The sequence below is a fragment of the Amphiura filiformis genome, chromosome 8, assembly GCF_039555335.1.
Source record: "Amphiura filiformis chromosome 8, Afil_fr2py, whole genome shotgun sequence".
NCBI classification, from domain to species: domain Eukaryota; kingdom Metazoa; phylum Echinodermata; class Ophiuroidea; order Amphilepidida; family Amphiuridae; genus Amphiura; species Amphiura filiformis.
Window position 1 is genome coordinate 5,281,377 of NC_092635.1, and position 17,790 is coordinate 5,299,166.

General features: G+C 38.1%; 1 long non-coding RNA gene across 1 annotated transcript; it reads left to right on the forward strand.

Annotated features, from left to right (window-relative positions):
* The first annotated feature begins 6,320 nt into the window (after positions 1–6,320).
* Positions 6,321–17,100, forward strand: LOC140158534 (uncharacterized). The gene is made up of 3 exons (XR_011859794.1): positions 6,321–6,650; positions 13,683–13,893; positions 15,739–17,100. It is a non-coding gene; the product is annotated as an uncharacterized lncRNA (long non-coding RNA).
* The last annotated feature ends 690 nt before the right edge of the window (positions 17,101–17,790 follow it).

Below are 17,790 nucleotides of genomic sequence, written 5' to 3' on the forward strand. Positions count from 1 at the left end.
AGTATGCGTTATGTTTTGATGGAAAGTGTTAAAATCAGGTTTGCATGATGAAGACCCTCTAACCATGCATCGAGTGTGTAGGTGGAGTTCCTTTCACCTTAGCATCCAGATCAAAGGAAGTTAGTGACTAAATCACTGATTCTTTTGCGTCTTTATGACTTTTTCTAGTATTGGGAAACCTTCAGGCATGGGTGTTGAACGCACTAGTAAGAGGTTAAGCTTGAAGTTGTAACACTGAAGACGAGGGGTGGGTTCAAAAGAAGGAAGCTAAAGTACATGCGCGCAACAAAAGCATGAAAAGGTTCGAAGATGTTGTGTGAAAATATTGAAAAACATGTCCCTTTTAAAAGCCCACTTTGATAAGGTAATACGCCACTTCATCACAATCTTCCTTTTTAATCTCACTGATTAATTGCACTGATTTTTCACCAAGTGGAACTTAAAAAGTTCTTCATAATCCTGTGTGTAGAGCCTCACGAAGCACTAAAAAGATTCTACAAAGGCCAGAAAGAACCATTTTAGACCTAAAAAGTTTATAAGTAAATACCAGAAAGAACCATTTTGAACCAAATGTTCAAGAACTTTAGGGTTCTACATACAGAACAGTCGATAACATCCTTTTTAAGACATGTAAGAGTGCATAGCATAATTTGATTGTGTTTCATACTGTCTTAGAGGTGCAACTGAACCTTTTTTTTGTCTATAAAGAACCTTAAGAAATTCCATAAAAAATCTTAAAGATTCAAATAGGCATAGGGACGTTCTAATTAATTAATTCAGAGACTCATCACAAAGTTAAGGGATGGGGTATGAACGTTTGGACAGTATTTATCGTGGGACATTAGAGCACACCAGACATATCGAATTGTATTCTGAATACGAAGAATGTCCTTCTGATATCAAATAATTTTGATTTTTTGAAATTCGCACTGTAATACACATTTTATGACAAATGATTAAAAATTAATATTTTTGATATTTAACAGTACTCGAAGTAAACTTTATAAATCTGATGATTTATACTTAAAGTGTATGTAGGTGGGATGAAAGGCCGACGATCAATTGAAAATTTTGTATTGAAGATATGGATTTTTTTTCCCAAAACACACAAAAAAAATTAGGTCTTTTGGGGGGGGGGGAATCCATATCTTCAATATGAAAGGTCAAAATTTTCAATTGATCGTCGGCTTTTCCTCCCAGCTACATACACTTTAAGAATATATCATTAGATTTATCAAATTTACTTCGAGGACTGTTATATATCAAATATGTGAAAAATATCAAATTTTAATAATTTGTCATAAAATTTGTATTATATCGTGAATTTCAAAAAATGAGAATTATTTGATATCAGAAAGACATTCTTCGTATTCAGAATGCAATTCGATATGTCTGATGTGCTCTCATGTCCCACAAAAAATACTGTCGAAAAGCTCAAAACGCTCATTCCAGATCCTTAAGAAAAGTAAAAAGTAACCCTTTTTGGTACTTAAAAATCATTTTCTTGAATAAGAACCTTTTTTTCTGTTCTACTTAGAACCCTTTGTGGGTTCTTTCTTAATGGTTCCTTAAAGATTCTTCAAGCTTAGGGTTCTACAAAGAACCTTTGTCTTGGCTACAGACCTTTTTTTGTTTTGGTACTACAAAGAACCCCATTGGTGAGCCTGTCTGTTGGTCTTAAGTATTAACGATCAAACCAAATAAATTTCTTCCTTTTTTTCGTCATTGTTCATTACGTTAATCAAGATTTTACAGAACATACAAAAGAAGTACTGTATGACCAATTGTAAGATTTTAATCTTACCATATTAAAATATGGTCATCTGCAGGTAACGAAAAAGCGTCAGCATAGCCTTTTTAGATTAAAGAATAACACAGAAAAACGATAGGTTGACTTGTGACGTCATTGCCTGGCAGTATGCACGCGCATCATCACAATTTATATTGTTTTATGTCTGGCGGGATATGCACGCGCATCATATTTTCCTCAGGGCACGTGCTTTTAAAATTCCCGCCACATCACAATTAGACTATTGAAAAATGAAGTGGTTGTATGCAGTTCGCTCAAGCATATCGATATAGGCCCTATCTGTGCCTTGCCTTTGTTGATAAATATTGAGGTCAACTCTATAGCGCTTATGGGTTCTGGTCAAAGGAAACCGAGACAAGCCTTGTTTTTCTTTTTTGTCTAACATTGTAATTATGCTCACATTGCCATGATTTTGTTTTAACCTTTAGCAGTGGATCGAACGCTCGCTCAGTAATTGTGATTGATGGAAATTTGCATACTTATTGGGTGAAGATGCGGCTTGAAATCTGTTCTTATCATGTTTTATACCGTCCTTTAATTTACTTTAATATTTCTATTACAGAAATTACGGTGCACTTCGTGTCCTGTATATTTGTTGACCTTTCTGCTTGAACTCTTATTAAGGATTTAATTTCAACAGTCCAGTGCTGCATCCGCCCAATAACGCACACTTGCACTTTTTGGTAAATTTGAGAATAAACATGGTAAATGTTTACGTCCTTTGTTTTGTTTGTACAAAGGGAGGGGAACTGTGACGAGAGGATGCATGCGTACATCTCGCGGCTCGAGCGAGCGCTAAATCACTGCCACTACATTGCTGAATAATCCAGATAAAAATACTAAGGAATTAACTAACCAATCCGGCACAACTAACTGATAAACACGGAACTGCACCAGCACACTGCACCCTGCGGGATCGGGGAAGTAAAATTTCATGGTTCCTGCGACAGCTGTTTGGGTAAGCGCCTAGCCGTGCAAACTGATTGGGAGGTTCGGTGTTGGCGAGTGGAAGGGTGTGGGTCTTGAAGGCACGAAAGCAAGCAAGGGATGTTATCCACTTGATAGTTGAGATGAGATGAGTAATGCCAATGACCAGTCTAGCTGTCAAAAACTCGACTTATAATGACGTAGCATATTTAACTACTTGATTAAGTCATCAAAATTTAAGGCCCTAAAACTATATTATTAACATTAAAAGTTGTTAAAGGAGCGATTAATGTGCACGCCTCAGATTATTTTTTATAATTGTAGCATGCTATATGATTTCTGTCAATATCACGTAATGTTCTGTTAAGATCACGCAATATTATATTTGCGGGCTTGTAATTGTATCCACACGTGTTGCAAAATCAACTTTGTACCAATCGTTTTTGTCCATATACGTTTGCGCATGAGCGAGTACAATAGTTGTCAGATATCAGCAAGTTGTTGATGGCGCTTTACTTAATCGTACAATTATTATGTGCTTAATTTTGTGACAATTTCACTCATTTACTACAACCGATCATTTATGATATCTTCGTTTATTTTCAATCCAATGCTCTTATCAAATGCGTTGCAGAAAACAAATGTCTGAAAAGAAAAGAAGACAACAATAAGATAAGAATTTAGAAGGCAGATACAAGCAGTGGCGTAGCTAGGGGTTGTGGCGCCCGGGGCAAGGATGCATAATGGTGCCCCTCGCACCCATTTTTGAAACAATTGCGCACGGAGCGCGCGAAAATTTGCACAAACACCACTTTAATGAAATTTGGTTACAATGAAGTTGAATTTCGGTCTTAAACTGATCCTTCGCGCGCGAAAATGTCGACTTTCACCGCTTGGAGGGGTGCCGAATTGATTGGGGTTTTTTATCCACCGTCATTTCGGCCCCCTCCTAAATGTTTCGCCAGGGGCACGTTGCCCCCCCCCTTAGTTACGCCACTGGACACAAGACACAAATGGTAGATTCATTGTTCCAGGATCAGTGTGCAGAGTAGTCTCGGTCCCAGCCAATGTATGCTTCTTCGTCACTAAACAAACCTTTAGTGACGGAGGAACACAAACCGGCTGGAACCGAGACAATGTGCAGAGTGACGACCAGCCGATTGATAGATATCATTTTGATATTCACCGCACTCTCTCTGAATTGAAATTATATCGTATACCATGCGCTACTGTTATTGTTGTTATTATGGTCATTAAAAAGCCACAAGGTTAATGAGAAAGTTTAGTGGAATCAATTATAGAAGATTACAAACCACAGATAAAATTAAGCATCTTTTTGTTCCTTTGTAATTATGAATAATATGATCAGCCAGTCCAGACCGTGACCATGACTTTGGTTGTGGTCAAGCGACCATCCAGTCAATAATCATAATCGCCTTAAATACCGTATCGAATCAACGTGCCATGGCAAGATCTTACACAGTCAGATCCCACCCTTCACAAGCTTTATATGGTACCCTCCCGTGGGTACCTATGTCTGCCCCCCATGTAGTAGCTCATCATGTACCTATTTTGCAGGGTTTTGTAAGACGAAAGTAAAATCAATATCGTTGTTGTTGCCTTATTTGTTGGGTGTTTGTTTGTTTGTTTGTTTGTTTGTTTTTATGCTCCAGAGATACACAATATGGACGTTCGGGATAATGATTTCCGTTCGTCACTATCAGCCATTCAGCCTCAGTATCATATTCCACGCATAATCCTGATCACGCAAAATTTCACCTGCCACTGTGCACCGAAAGATTTGAAGCATAAGGTAGATGTCTATACAGGTAACCCATAGACACATTGGAGGAATTCAGCTGTGTTATATAATACGAGGGTAGCAAATGTATTACAAGTAGAAGAACGCGACAGTGCTCAAGTTTACGCACGCAGTTTCTAATTAGATGAGAGGATTATTGTAAACAATTGAACCATTGCTGCGTTACATCACCGTCTGTCGTGTTTTACTTAATTTCATCCTCAAGTATAGGCTATTGTTTCCAAATTGTTGATTATGAATCGTCATTTCATGTTTTGCTACTGATCTCACCTTGCATTGATGAGTTCAATCGATTAACAGCCGAGTGAGCAAAGGAACATGATAATCTATAAACATCGCACCGTCTAACAAACCATGCACTATATAGGAGCATAGGTGTACATCAGGGTGACTTGTTGACTCCGTTTCTGTTTCTCGTCTTTATTAACGCACTGTACAATCAGTATCAGGAAACAGAGAGGAAGTTGTTGAATTAAATCTTGTACAGCATTTACAATGACTTGGTCAATCTGAGCTGTCGCTATCTGAAGACGAAATGAAGTCAGGAAATCATTAATATTTAAGTAATAATTACAAGTTCGCTGATCTACTCTAACTTCAAGGAATTAAGATTGAACAGAAAATACTAAAAGAATAACGATATTCATAACATTCTTCATAACAAAAGATTTTTAAAAATAACAGAATAGATACGACGGAACCAGCCGGTGCTTTAGCAATTTTTTTAAATAATGTATTTAGGTAACTAACGAATCCAATCATTTCGAGTCGCTAAAAGGATATTTCATAGAGTTGAATAAATTGGTACAAACATGATAAATTAACAAAAATAAAAATAGTTTTATATAAAGCTAAAAGAACATAGAACCAGCATGAGGCTAGAAAAGAAGTAAAATGACAAAGAGTCGTCAGCTAATTATGTTCATGTTTTTGTGACAGAAATAACGAAGTATGTTTTTATTGAATATTAATTTTAGTATACTAAAAATAACAAAAATAACGAAATTGTACCAGCAGAGTAAAAACAACACGGGACATGTGAAATGGAACCAGCGTGAGATTTAAGAGTTAACAAAGTTAAATAAAAGACAGATAACATGCAATAATCAATCCGCTTTTTCATGTTTCAGAGTAAAAGAAATAACATCTTTCGCATTGATGAATTTTGCACAGCTGGGGTGCCTAATAAATTGGATTTATTCGTTAAGCATTGCTAACACTGGGTTTTAGTTCAAAATTATAACTGAATTGGTTTGTAATTTGTACTCACGACTTAGGATTACATGGTTGTGTACAAGATTATACGACAACCTTACGCCAATGTGTCCATTCAAGTAGAATGAGAGAATTAGACTTCAAAGGTTGATTGGATTTGTCTTCCCATGATGCTTTGCTGAAAATGTACGAAAATAGCCGAATTCAACTCATTGCAATACATTTACCTTGTCCATTACGCTACCTCATCATATTCCCTTTCTTTAAATCCTAACACATCTACAATCCTTATGCATAATAGAGGGTTCCACACTAATCTGAGAGGGTTCTCCAAAGAACCTATGATAAAAGAGTCATCAAATTAAGTACTACAAAATCTGAAATGGTTTCGGCTCTATTGAACCAAACAGGGCTCATTGGAACTCAACGAACCTTTTACGAACCAATTTGAGTGAGGGTTCCATATACACAGCGGTTTTCCACTTTTCAAGCCCAGTACTGGGCCAGTGTTGAGCAAGATCTAGCGGCACGGATTGAGCTATAAAAAAAGCCCCAACACTAGGCCGGCAAAAGTGACACTTTTACTGGGCCAATTCTAGCGTACTCGCAATTGCCCAGTTCAAGCCACAAGTACTGGCCCAGTTCTAGTAGTACCACGGGCTGTCCCTAAAGTTGCCTGAAATTAAAATAATTTTAATGGGACGCCGTGGGTTTGGTTATCATGTTTATTGGATTTATTCTCGGAACCAGTACTATTTACCCAAAAAGCTAACATTTAGCAGTATGAAGAAGCAGTATATAGACGTGTGAACTGGTTTGTGAGTTTGGCACAGCTTTAACTACTGAGTGAAGTTCAACACCGTGGTGTTTTATACGGTAAGTAAATCATGACATGAATGATGAAATGAGTATGATAAGCCTCAGTATGCATGTCAATGTCATTGATTGTATACATGTATCAATGTATGCATGGCATGCATAGTCACTGTAGTATAGCATGGCTAAGCCTAGCGCTTTTTGATTGTTTTATTTTTGTTTCAATTTCTCTGACCAGTTGGGTATGTCACCGTATAAATATCATCATGATCATAGGCCTAAAGTATTATTCAGATTTCCTTTTACAAATTAAGCGTACTGCTAGCTGTCCAGCGCATATTATTTTGCACATAGTCCAATGCAATGGTTAATTTGTAAAAGGAAATCTGAATATTACTTTATAGACTAGTGATCATCAGTGACAGTGGCGTCATAAAGAAGGGGTTGGGGGCTATGCCCCCCCCACTTTTGTTGGTCATTCGGGAAAAATGTTAAAAACATCAAAATTTGCTCCTAATCAGACTCCATTCACGGGAACTTAACAACCTGCCCCCCCCACTTTCAATGTGCTGGCCACGCCACTGGTCACCATAGGTAGATTAGGTAGATGGGAGAAATTTTGTCCCGGAATTTTGTTTGCACAAACCATGACTGGGCCGCTATTTAAAACTTATACCATATTTTCCACCTTGATTTGGCAGTGAACATGTAAGGCGCGTGAAAGTCGATTCCGAGTTTATCGTCCCCCGCCCGCGTCACTTTTTGGAAACCAAAAACACCCGCGTCAAATTTTCAAAAATGCCAAAATAATTCATTATTTTCAAAGTATCAGTGTTTTCACCAGTTTTAGCAATTGGAAACATATATTTTTGTTTGTAAAACATATAAATTTATAACTTGGAACCAAAACCAGGCTCTTTTCTAACTTTTCTAGTCCCTACCCATATAAAAACATGTTTATAAATAACATGTATGAGCAGCCCTCGAATTAAGGATCTGAAGGGGCACGGCAACTTTGTTAGGGCAAGTTAATAATTGCCTTGGCTTTTCAATGAAAAGGCAAGGCAGCATGGCAGTTTGTAATATTTCAAGAGGGCATCATGGCAACTGTTGAAAATTTGAGAAGGGCACCAAAGCAATTTCTCAAAAGTGAAGAAAACACACACAAACATAGATTGATGATTTTATAATGAAGGGGCAGGGCTGGGGCACCGGCTGGCAACTTCATTAGAGGGCACGACAAGTGACTGCCTTGGGTAAAGGACATATTTTGAGGGCATTACGGCAGTGGGGATGGGGCACCCACGGCAAAATGCCATGGGTGCCGTGAGTTAATTCGAGGGCTGTGTATGAGTGTGGCTTTAAATCAACACGCACTTTAGGTCAATAATGAAATCTGATGAAATCATGAAAAGTAAAAAAGTCACCTCACCAACCTGGGAAAAAAAAGGGACGATAAACTCGGAATTGACTTTCATGGGCCTAATGCGCATGTCGCCCCACCCCAGTCAGACTCTGCATGTAGTTATCAGAGAAGTTTGGCACTTTTTGTCATTTGACTTTATCATACATGTAGGCCTACACTTGCTGCATAAAAACGGAAAGTGGGGTTGTTAATGGCTAATTGAATCATGTTGTTAGCTCTTGAAAAGTATTAAATGCTGACACCACATTCATTCATAAACTGATACTAGCCTGACCCCAAAATGGAAGAGGGCTTATGATTGAGTAAAAGTCATGCCAGTGGTGGTAAATGCAATATTATGTGGCTTTGGGCGAATAATGAACCAGTGGTGATGTTTTATTATGCAATTCAATTGGCTAAAATCCAAACCCCACTTTTGTGTTTACGGTTTACCAAATGCCTGTACGCTATAGTACTGACAAAAAAGTGCCAAAGAACTACATGTAGTGTAGGCCTACCATTCTACTATCTTTGTTCAACTCATTTGACTCGTAACATTTTGATAGAGACTGGGGAGTGCGGCGCATTTGTAACAAGGTCTTTTGTCATTGGTCATCTGCCCTGCCATTACCAGATGAGCCACGGAAGAGCAGAATTATTATTTTTTGTCCTCGGGGAATTGAGCCGGGACCTCTTGCACAAAGTGTGCTTTATGCGTATATTAACGTGACTGACACATGCTTTTATGAATTTATACAAGTGTAAATTGTGACTTGTAGCCAACAATCAAGCTTATTAATACCCTGATTGGAACCGACTGTAACAAGGTCTTTTGTCACGAGTCATCTGCCCTGCCATTATCAGATGAGCCACGGGAAGAGCGGAATTAATTTATTTTTGTCCTGCGGGAATTGAACCGGGACATCTTGCACAAAGTGTGCTTTATGTTACGTGACTGACACATGCTTTTATGAATTTATGCGAGTGTAAATTGGGACTTTTTGGGCAAGAAAAAACAATATTAAATTTCCTAAAATTGTAAAATGTTGCTATAACAGTGTTTAAATAAAATCGAATATGAATGAGAATAAACAATATGATATAAACCCAAGGTAGGGGGTGTCACTGTCATCAAAAGCATGGACTCTGATTGGGACTCCTTGAGTCTATATAAAATTGATGTTTTGGTTCATTGCCCTCTCCCTCCTGGCCTCATCAGTTTCTGGGGTTTGTCAGATTTTTTTTCTTTTCTCAAAACATTAATTTTATACAACCTTACAAGCCTTGGGCCATTTGATTCGAGCACTTCAGGCTACAAAAAGTTGGGGGTCAACAACAATAGCTGGGCAAAAAATATTTGAGTCAGTACATTCACAGGTTTGGGGTGCCAATTTGTATCCTTTCCCCTGCGCACCACAATCCCAGATTAGCACACCTGGGCACTTAACAATGAGTGAAGCTTATCACAGGTAGGCAGGCTGACATCACACACTATAGGTGGCGCTATTCGTCCATAGGGAAGTGGAATGTGCCTGTGCGGTCCAAAAATGGCTTTACTGTGGGGCTCAATGGAAAAAATCACTAAAAATTAATTTTGACAACCAAAACCTAAATGACTTTGACTTACTTTGGTACCGGTACTGGCATGATACTGGATTCATAAACTATCACATAGTGCAATCTATGATCCACCAACTCGACACTCGTTAAAGCGCAAAAGCAATTTGTGTTTAAATCAAGACCATCCAAAACAGCTTTCTTACAGTAAAGAATAGGAGGTCATCTGGGGTCACATACAGTAGTACTGTCACAATTTCACACACAAAATTTTGGGCAATTTGGTGGCGCTTTATTTTTGTCTGTAACTTCAAAACAGGGCTGTCAACTCTCACGCATTGGCCGTGAGTCTCACACATTGGGTCACTTTCTCACGGTCTCACGCCAAGGTAGTATAATATCACGCCTGAAAGTAAATCTCACACAAAAAGCTGAAAATTGAGTAAAATCTCACGCATCGACATGAAAAAATTGTTGTTGCTACCCCCCGCTTTTCACATTTTCGAGCGCCGTGGCTTAAATAATCATGGGTCAAAATGAACATTGAAGTCGGCAAATCCCGGTAGGCCTCTGTCTCACGCCAAGCAATTCCAAAAGTTGACAGCCCTGCTTCAAAAGTATATGCACTAGAAACATCATTGACCCCTTATTGTTTAGGTAATTTGATTCTCTTTCAAATGAAAGAACTTTCAGCTAAAAATATTAAACTTCAAAATTTTATGAACATCCCTATCACAGGCATGAGACTGCACTTTCCTAAAAAACTAAAATGCAAGTGAAATTGGGCAAACCAAAAAGTACCCAAAGCTACGCCACTGCACTATAATCATGTCAAAAAGTAAATTTTAACCTAGGGAGTGTTTAGAACCCGGGGTTCAGAAATACTCTGGTGGGGGGCTGGAAAATATGTATACTATGATCAGCTCTTAATAGACGGGAATTATTCGGTTTTTGTTACTGCGCGAGTCAATAAAGTTCTAACTTACGCACACGTAAAGTCACAAAAGCATGCGTCTTTACGCAAAGCTCAGTTCAGCGTAACTGCTGCGCCCACGCCGCCCAGCTGTGTGTACGCCGTTCTATATCAAATTATCAATCCACGATGTTATGAGTCCCCACCTATTAAGAGCTGATCAGAGTATAGGGGGGTCATAAAATTTTAGGAGTTCTGAATAGGGGGGGTTAAAAAGTTTTGGGTGTATGAACAGGTGGGGTTAAAAAATTTCGATGCGTGGGGGGTAAAAAACTTTGCTTGGCGCTTCATGGTGTGCGCAAAATGTTCCAGTATTGAACCACAACAAAAGTGCATTTGATCCAGTGTTAAAAATTGCCTGGCCTCCAGACTTGTACCCGAGTCCAGCTCATCCGAGTCCAAGCTGAGTCAAGTCCACTTGTATCCAAGTCCGAATCCTTTTGTGCCCGAGTCCGGATTGGAGTCCAAGTCCAGTGGTGACAAGTCTGAGCCAAGTCCGAGTCCAACAAAAATAAGCCCCAAGTCCAGCTCAAGTCCGGACTCGGTCAGAGTCCATGCCATTTTTTGGGGGGAGGGGGGTCATTACTGACATTGCTTAGTAGGAGCCTATTTGTATAAAGATGGGTCATTTGGTGTAAAAAAAATTGGGTATAAAACTTTGAAAGAAGGGGTCATTGGTATAACATTTTGAAAAAATGGATCACCGGGTGGAACATAATTTCATAAAATGGAGCAAAATTTAATATTTTGTTTCTAATTTAAAAATTTGACAGTTTCTGCTTTTAAATTATATGGAATTTTTGAAGATAAAATTGTACAAAAAGAAGGTCATTGGTCAAAGATCACTACACCACACCACATATTGCTCTCCTATACAAACCCACAAATACATTTCACTTCAAAGACACATACACATGAACATACTGATGGTACGAACTACATGTATCAGACCACCTGTATCAGAAAGCAGTCAGGTGGGGGTATTTGCATGTGTGCCGTGGTACCACGGGTGTGACACACAGCTACACACTGCATGTAAATTGTCAACTCACAGTTAACTTGCAGTGTCCCTATAGGTTGTGTGCATCATACATGTAAATGAAGGGCAATGTATTCAAATATTATAGAAAAATATCATCATCATCATCATCATCATCATGTTGTATGTATCTATCTACCGGTATGTGGGTTAATCAAAGGCTCCGTCAGTTTCGATCCAAATGTCCCCAAATTCATACAGGAGATCGAGGAATATTCGGGAACGTTTATAAACTTTATTTGGTTGAAAATGGTCAAGAATTGGCTGCAAAAACAGTGAAAATATGGGTAAACGGGATTTTTGTTATGAAAATAGGTTGCCAGCCTACGCGTCACTGCAGCTGGCAGGCAGCGCGTCGGCGCCCGCATGCGTGTGCGCACTAAGCCAATGCGGCGTGTAAACGGCGCAGAGCCATGCGACTTGCGAGCCAGAGACCAGTGGACATGATAATACGGAAAGATGGAAAAATAAAGGACAAAAAGGTACATGGACGGGTCACAGGCTATATGAGAGAACGGAATAAATACAGGAAAAAGATGTGTGTTGTATTATAAATAACATGGAAACGAAAAATCACAACAGATTTAGATAAATAAAATGTACATTTTCAATGATTTTACCTGTTCAGTAATTCTTCCTGTTATAGTGAACGCTCCCATTTACTCATCTAGCGGGGACCAGCAGCCAAGCGCTTGGTATCCCGCTAGTAATAATAATAACTGAAAGTTACCTTTTCAGAAATATTTGGCTGTGTGATATTAATTAATATAAATTATAAACATCTCAAAATTGGACAAATGTCCTAGACAAATGTGCAGTGATGAGTACCAATTTACTGGGTGGGAGCTGAGATGTATATGGCCCAGTCTCTCTAAAAACAAAACCGGTATGTATTCCGGGGGGGGGGCTCCAACTTTTAAAACGGGACCTTCGTCTAATCAAATGCTTGTAACTTTGCTTCTTGAAGTCACATTGGATTCAATGTGGTGTCATAATGTGCAGGATTAGATAGTGCATCTATTAAAAAAACACATTTACCCCAATATTGTTCAGTTTGGAAATTGTGATTATTTTTCTAAATGTAAGGATACTTTATTGGCGCAGTATATTTCATTGCACATGAATACAAATTTTAGCATCATTAATATGTTTCCTCTGCCATTTGATGTAGAATGGTACATTATGATGGGGGGGGGGGACCAAATAGTTGTGAACCTACATGAGGGGGGGGGGTCAAAAAGTTTTAGGTCCATTAAGAGGGGGGGGGTCAAAAAAGTTTTGGGTTCGCAAAGAGGGGGGGTTAAAAATTTTCGACATGAAAAAAATATTTTCCAGCCCCCCACCAAAGTATTTCTGAACACTCCCCTATAAAGGATCCACAGGCTGTAAGATTCCACTGCCCCTATTAAATACATGATAAAAGGCTACCAAAAACTTTCATAATTTTGTAAAAAACTCAACAATTTGATGTTAAAAGGTATTTAGAGAGAACTTAAAATGTGTGAAAATTTAAAGACCCAATTTTGAAAAAACCTTATTTCCCAGGGAAAGATCTGAGAGCAGGCCACACCATGACCAGATGATTAAATTAAGCCATGCAGTATGTATTTCTCAAGTTTACGCTATCCATAGTTTGTTCTTAATCGCCCATTGCACGATTCTGCCATTCATGCAAGGAGAGCCTCAATCTAGCAGCATGCATGAATGGGAATTGAACCAGTCATATAACATTGCGTAAAGTTACGTAATACTTCCTTTCATGTCTATTGCCAGTTCAAGGTTCTCCTCGCATATGGCGGAACCGTGCAATAGGCGAATTGAACATGTTGAATGGGTTCTATGGATGGAGGAGGCATGGACTCCAACATGTTTCTTTGCATCTGGACCAGTGTTTTATGACAAAACTGTATCTTCAGGCAATGATTTTGTGCTTGTTATTTTGGTGCAATTTTTGCCTAAGTCACTTGTGTGGGTGTGGATGCATATTTTCCTCATCATGTTCATTTGCTATTTTAAATGATTAATTTCAGGCGGCTTAAATTTATACATGTACATCTCTTGTCTTTTATTTTCTGGGGTATCAACTAATAAGGGTCTGGTTTTTGTTTTATTATTCAGGTGCAGATCACTTCAAATCACAGAAGACTTGTACATGTATCAATTGAGGACATGTTTTCTGCATATTGATCCATCATTAAATACATGTAAATTGATGTAATGCTGCAATACATAAAGGCTGACTGGTGGAAGGTGTCAGAAGTCACAACTGACAGAAATTTACGCAATCAAATTGCTATTTTGACCAGACTAATAACAGAACAAAATTAATGTAAGTGTGAATCGCCAGTCAACATTAATAGGTAAATTTTCACGGGAAAATTTTCTGGACACGTGACCAATGCGTATCAATGTGAGTGTAACCTCGAGCCTGATCTCTGACCCCCGGCGGTGACCTCGCTATTCAAGTCTTAGTAATTTTGAATTGGAATAGTATTTTGACCGCAATTTTGATAGAAATTTGTGCATTGCAAATTTATTGAATATTATGTTATCTTAATTTTTTCACTATATCATGAAAACGTAATTTCAAAAATATCTATCTACGGAAAAAAATATTTATCTACGCAAACTCTTACCATAACATTATTAACTTGCGACAAGTAACTTATTTTGCATCAAAGGAAGAATTCTTCCTATTCAAATACATTGGAAGAACACCCGCTGTGCTCGGGGTCACATTCCATTATGTCTGCGCCCATGGGTGTCACGTGTCCAGAAAATTTTCACGTGAAAATTTACCTATTAATTCTGACTGATCGCTGAATTACTGTAAGTCACAATGTATGGTTTTAAATGAATTTCTTTTTCAAACCTGATTTGTTTTGCATATATTTGTTTACACATGTCCCATCTTAATGAAATCCAGCCAAGTTCATCAATTGTGCCTGAAGGACAACAGAGCAATTTAAAGATATTAAATCTCCTACAAAACACCACAGTTAAGCAGTAAGTGGGTAAGATAGTAAACTTGTGGATTTGCTGACCAAATTCATTTGCCCGGTACCGTAATTTAATTGTTCTAGGACACCATGTAGCCTACATCTACATGTATGTATTTTCTCAAAATGCATTGCTAGAATTGGTATGGTACCCTTCTTTGGTAGCAAATTATCCACCCTCTTTTCTGTCACGGACTAGTAAAGGTGGGTGACTAGATTGCCAGCCTCATCCCGGGCCTCATCCCCCCCTTAATTGGTATCCCATCAATATGCAGATTTTGTTATTAGGTGAAATCTCATATTTCTCATAACCCCAGTGAAATTTTAGGACTGAAATAGATAGTTGAGGCAGTATGAACAAAAACATGGTAGTTGAGTGGTTATAACCCCAGAAACAGGGCGCAAATTTGCCTGCCCTTGTTAGATCGGGCGAAGGAAAAGACCATATGGCATCATGAGCACAGCATTTTTATACAGTTAGTTTGGAATTGGGTGGAGTTAAAAATGGGTCCAGAGCATAAAATCTCAAAACAGGGCCCTCTCCCAAGGAATGGATAACCTTGTGGTCACGAAATTTACAGGGTAGAATTATGTTGATCCACCCTTACTGTGTGCTATTAGGCAACTTCCTATTGAAACTCCTTCATAGTTAGGGAACCCCTCAAACATTGCCCAAGGCCTGCCAAGATGTACTGTTCTATGAACAACTGGAATACAGATAATTCTAGAATCCAAATCACTGGAGCAAATTTGGAATAAGAATGTTTGGGTGACGTGCCTCAATGTGAGGTAGAAAACAAAAAGTGTTACACTTGGACCACAATCTGGTCACACACCCTCAAGATTTTTAATGATGTTGATTTCAAAATATCATTGAGCAACATGGTTTAAAATAGTCGGGGTTGTTGTCTACTGAAGATAGCAGTATGCTTGAAATATCATTAGTGAGTAGTGTAATGTAACAAATAAAATGGACTGTAAAAATAAAACATAGGATTGAAAGTGCAGCCTGGGAAGTGCAGGGATTTTAAGAACATTTTACACTATAACTTGACAGGCTTCAGCTGTGGATAACAAAATAACTTCACAGGCTTCTGCTGTGGATAATAATAATGAAATTGTCCAACAGCTCTGTTTATAACTTGTGTATCAATATTGTTATTTTGTTGTTTCAGAAAGGACCGTCAGAAAGTACCATGACTTGATCAAACAGTGTTGACAGTGCCATGGTGGCAGTGAAAGTAGTCGATTGGGATCACTGAAAATCAATATCATCATCATGGAGACCTCACATCTTCCACTGTAACTCTTGTTAAATGCTCGGACTCTACATATTCTTAGCCTTCACTATGATAGGAATGCATGCCTTTCAGACCAATTGCAGCTACCAACCAGGCTGGAATTCTTTGGACACTTGAACAAAAAGTGGAAATATACTACCTTTATTTCCAAGCAAGTAAATGTGAAGCTGGGAAATGTGGAAAATAGACTTTTAAACTCAAAAATTTCAGAAAACTGTTGGTGTTCTACATACACAATCAGTATCATGACTTCCAATTGGTGGAGAATCAGGAAAGCAATCACTTTATTGCACAAATATTCTCACAGGATAGATTAGCAGAATATAATAAGGTGGTTGAAAATTCTGGGAAGTGCAGGGATTTTTAATTCTGGATTGTGAGGGTAACATATTATCTGATTAAGAAATAAAGGGTAAATCCGTCACTGGTAGGAAAAGCCTCATATGTACTTTTGGCCATTGAACATATGAATAAAGCATAGGCGTAGATCCCGGGGGGGATGGGGGGGATTTATCCCCCCCAATATTTTGCCAGGGGGATGCTCCATACAATCATCCCCCCCAATGTTGACCCCTGAATATAGATTTCTGACCAAATTAACCTCATATTTGCCCATTTTAGCCCCCAAAATGCAAATTTTCGCGCGCATTTATTCCACTTTTGCACCATATTTCATCAGTTTAGCTTCAAAATAGCAAAATTTTTTAAGCGCTTCGCCCGCATTTGTAACATCAACTTATTCTGTCGCCAAAAGGTCCTGGATTCACTATTCTTCAAGACTTTTTTTCAACACCATCCCCCCCAATGTCAAAAAGAAATCTACGCCACTGGAATAAAGCCTTGTAGGTGTAGACTTTATATTGAAGAGTTTGCTTCATCCATGTTCAAGGGCAAAAGTACATGCAGGAAAAAAGTCATATTTACTTTTGGCCCTTGAACATGGACTTTATATTGAAGGGTTTGCTTCATCCATATTCAGGGGACAAATGTACATATGACAAAATATTAATCAGAAGGGTTCTACATGAAATAAATTTGAGACTGAAAAGAAAGATTGAAAAGAAGCATGATCATTCATTTATTATGCACCTAACATGAAGGTACATTTTTTATATATTTATGTCACTCTAGGATTTATGACACCTAATGATGATATTAATGGTTCAATCCTAAATACTGAAGGTCAAATCTATTAAAAAGCAGATTTAAGGTTAGATGTGAAAATTGCAATTTTGTTCAAAACTAATACAAGGTTGATTTTTAAATTTCAATTATATTTGAAATAACTGCATTTCATTAAGCGAGTCTCAGTCTCCATTATTTTTTTAGGCCAAGTAAAATAACATGTATATTGTCCCCTCCCTCATCCATTTTTGGCAATTTGTTCAAGCTAGTGGTAGTAATACTGTCAAAAATATCAGGGCTTCCACATGTGTTGACATTACTTGACAAAGCCTTTGCAATTGAAATTTTACACAGAAATGAATAATAAATTTGTAACAAATAATAACTGCTTCCAGACGATATACATGTTATTTATTTTACTTGGCCTTATTATGTGATCTTCCAGGACTTATCAGGCAAATGTAATAACCCTGGAATTACGGAAACTATTGGGCTTTATGATTGCAAATTGTGTTTAAAAATTAATGCCTTTTTTTAATAAAAATTTGGGCCAAAAAAAACCTGTTTATATTTGGGGGGGGGGAATTTTCTCCAAAAATTAGTATTTTTGCCCAAATTTGACCTCACAGATGAATCCATCAAGTTATGAGGATGAGGCCCAAAAATGTTCATAATTCCTGGGTTAAAACACCCATTAACTCTTTCAATGACATTTGTACGGGGATGTACCACACTTTCAGGTTCTACCTACTTCTTGCTGTTTTTACCACCCCATCAGTATACTAGTAACACTTTTTCATA